We start from the raw sequence: 4,035 nt of genomic DNA on the forward strand, positions 1-4,035 counted from the left end.
AGCAGACTATCGCTGACCTATGTCTGAAAGTCATCTGAGTGAAATCGATGAGATGAAATCTGAGTCTCTGACAGATGACTACGCTTCGGTCGTTCAGTCAACAAACAATCCAAGAGGGGATTCTTTGAGTGACTAGAAACATAATTGACCAGCTGGTGTCCTCTGAGACTGGTTCTGCTCGAGGTTTCTGCCTGTTTTCCCCTTTGTTTCTAGTTCTGAGTGCAGCTGGGGCACATCAGCAGCAGCTTTTGAAAGCCATACAAGTGAATAACTATTCCTTCAAAACCTTACAAAACTCAGATGGAACTCCAGAACAACATCAAAATGTAATGCTGTTTTCCTTGTCCCATTAACATTTTATCGTACTAGACAAAAAGCTTCAGAAAGTTTATGTTGAAACAGACATACGCCAACCAAAACACAACTTTCTGTTCTTTTTTTTTTCAAACAGTTTAATTCAAGAATCTAAATTGAAGGTTGAATTTCTTTTGAATAATTTAATTTTAAAAATTATATTTTTTTAAATGAAAGTTATTTTCTTTATACATTGAGTTTTTGTGTATTTATGTTCTAATTCAAATATATATTTTTTAAATTTTGTAGCCTTCACAATTCAATGTCAAATGTGGTTTTAATAGTGCCACAAGACAATACTGAATTAAAAAGGATATGAATGAAAAAATACCTAATTTTAGATTGTTTATTTTTTATTATTGAAATTAGAAAATGTGTAAATTATCATTATAAGATTTTTTTTTTTTCCATTTTTAAATAAAATAATTAAAAACAACAACAAATAAATATAACCTTGTGACGTATAACAAATGAATGAATTGATTAAATGGTTATTTGGCCATGGTTGTTTCCACTGAGGGCAACTGTTGTGACCCTGGCAGACGTCCACAAAGGGACTTTAGAGGAATCCCCCTGCAGACGTCGCGACTCTTCACAGACAGAACAAAAATAGCCACGGGTCATCGACAAACAACACTCTCTGACCGTGACACAGTGATACAAACACGCTGTGATTCAACCAGTTGCTGAAGGTGAAGGGGAAGTAAGGAAGAGATGTTCCCCCCATGACTCATTTGTTACACAAACATTCTTCTAGTTTCACTTTCTTTTTTTTAAATTCAAATGTTTTCGTTCACACACAACTTCACGAGGTAGCTAAGACGACGGTGGTCGCCTGGTGTAAAGGTCAGGAGTTATTCAGCTGCAGGTTCCTGACAATAACAGAGGAGAGAAAGTACCGCACAACCAGGAATCCCCTTACACACCACCACGTGACTTTTTTGAAGGCATCATCAGACATTCTTATTTGTGCAGGCTTTTCCCTGATTTTCTGGGACTCCTGTGTTTGTCTATATAGTAGTATAGTAGTATATCTTTTAACTGTGTATTGTTTTTGTTTGTTAAAGCGCTTTGTGACCCTAAGGATAAATATTCAGAATAACATAAACAGTAATAAACATTAAAACAAAAAGGTTTCCTAAAAATAGCAAAACAAGCCATTTGTATCCACTAAATATAAAGTTTCCTATTTTAAACATGCCTCAAATGATTCGACTAAACCCAACCCTTGTCACGCAATGTCATTTTATTGTTTACGTAAATTAAACGATTTACACTTATTGAAATATAATTGAGTGAACATGATATCCAAGGTACCATCCTTAACTCAAACCCTGAATGTGTTTCTTAAGAACACACCTTGGTAAAGTCTGGTTTGGGGGCTACATGTGGCCCTCTGATAAAACTAGAGAGGCTCCCCCAGAGTCAATAAAAAAAAGTAATGTAGTTCTTTTAGTAGTTTTTGCTGTAACTGTTTAGCACCATAACAGTGTTTGCAGTAAGTTGATTTGGTGATGGTTTCAATATTAATAGTGTTTTGGGTGTAAACAAGAAATGCACTTCAATCCATTTGATCCATTCAGCAACAATAATAATGATTTCCACTTCATTTTTATTATAATTCCTTTAAAAGACTTATTTGTGTTTCTTGTAATTCAAAAATGAACTTAAATAAAATCTATTTATATTTCAAATAATGAAACATTATATTATATCAACAGGGTTTGTCCATATTTCAGTTTTTTTTTCAAATTAATATAGAGAATAGTAAAATGAAATACCAAAAAAACAAATAAAATACAATCAAATACTTTTATAATCCTATTTTTATGACATGCTACACAACACCCTTTTGTATACTTGATTAAAACGTTTATTTTTTCATATCGTTCTTGTTGCTCTCGTTTAAATCAAATAAAATTGTTTTCATTACATTTAGTATCCATTCGCTCGAAATTGAACTGCTAACCCCGTCATCATTAAAATGTAAATGTTCCTCCTAATCAGTGGAAGTATGGAAGCAGATTGCTGTGTCATGATGGCGGCTCTTGAAACACGAGCCGTCCACACGCAGCCTCTAATAGATTCCCTGATAGCTTTTAGCCTTTGGTCAAGTATGCCGTCTATTTACAGTTGATCCACCATGACAGCTAGTTATAAACCCGCTTGTGCGATCAGGGCTAGAGAAGGGAGGAAGAGGAGGATGACTAAGCTGAGTGTGGGGTTTCCTCCGGAGCTCCCGGCTTCACATCTGCTGCCATCACTCTTCTCCTCCCTCCACTCCAGCCCTCTGTCCAGCCTTATCCGTCCGTGGTCGGTAACAGCAGTCGGAGGAATAAGAGCAACGGGAAATGTCGGTGTCCGACTCCCGGATGATAAGCGAGTGTCATGTGACCAACAGGGAGCTGATCACCTGACTGACTGGAAAAGCACCCGGCTCCCCTCAGAGCAATTCCCAGAAACGATGCGTTTCAGTGTAAATCTGGGATTGGTGGATACAGCTTTGAGTCAAAATACTTTTCACTGATGAGATTAAATCAATATAACATTATTGAGCAAGTAGGAGTAGAAGAAATTTCTAATCAGGCTTTAAATCCAGAAAATACTTAAAGAATGTGCATCCACTAAAACACCCCCTATTGGTAAATGCCACTGTACATTTTTGAATACTTGTGAATTGGTGGTAAAATTTCCGCTGCTTTGACTTGGAGGAGATGATCTGGAAGTTTGACACTCAGTTGTGAACCAGTCCAGTTGAAATTTACAATCTTTGTGTGATGTAGACCAGAGATCCCGGGCCTTAAAAAAAGCAAAACCAAACAGGCAAGTGCATGAAAAGGCAACAAATATGTCCCATTTACAGTTTGCGTTTTACTCAAGTTAACATACTTGTTTTTGGTGAATTGTCACTGTCTAAATCTAGGCCTTTTTTTTACACGAAAAACATTTCAGACAGTGATAATCAATTCAGAAAGTCAATTAATAATGTTTTCTTTCTGTGCTGCCCAGAAATAAATGTGTCAGGGACAAGTACTGGGCCAGTCCCCTGAGGACGGGGACCAGTGATCTAGACAACATCATCAAGTGATCCTAACATCTTAATATTGAAAATATCCTCATTATTATAATCATTATTGTATTTTTTATGTAATTTTTTTGCATCTTGTAGTTCCATTAATATGTAAAGAGATTAAAATGGTATTACTGTTGTCTATTCTTACAGCAGGAGGTGAGATTTTTTATCAAGAAATATCATAAATAGGTCGTCATCTGGCCAAAGCATGTGTCTGGTGGAGGTGGTAAAAAAGATGCTGCATACCTTCCACACACTCTCTGCATGTTTGTGTTCCCCAGGGCATGATCACACAGGAGAGTAAAGGTCCACAGTGGACGTGTTGTTTGCTTTGCTTCTGGGTGATTTCCACTGTGGGATGTTGGATCAGCGTCCTCAGGTGTGTCGCTCTATAAACCCAGACTCAAACACTGCTGAAGCTTCCTCCTCATTTTAGTGAAGGTTTGACCCTGAAGTCCGAGCAAATATTTGCTGAGATGCACAATTCTGGTCCCATTTTGTTTCTGTAGTAAGATGAAGCTGTAAAAATGAGCTTTTAGCATCAGACGGTAAACATCTCTTTTCATTTGAGACTTTACAACCATATTGTCTTTGTCATCTCTCCAACA

The sequence above is a fragment of the Callionymus lyra genome, chromosome 2, assembly GCF_982586985.1.
Source record: "Callionymus lyra chromosome 2, fCalLyr1.hap1.1, whole genome shotgun sequence".
NCBI lineage: Eukaryota > Metazoa > Chordata > Actinopteri > Syngnathiformes > Callionymidae > Callionymus > Callionymus lyra.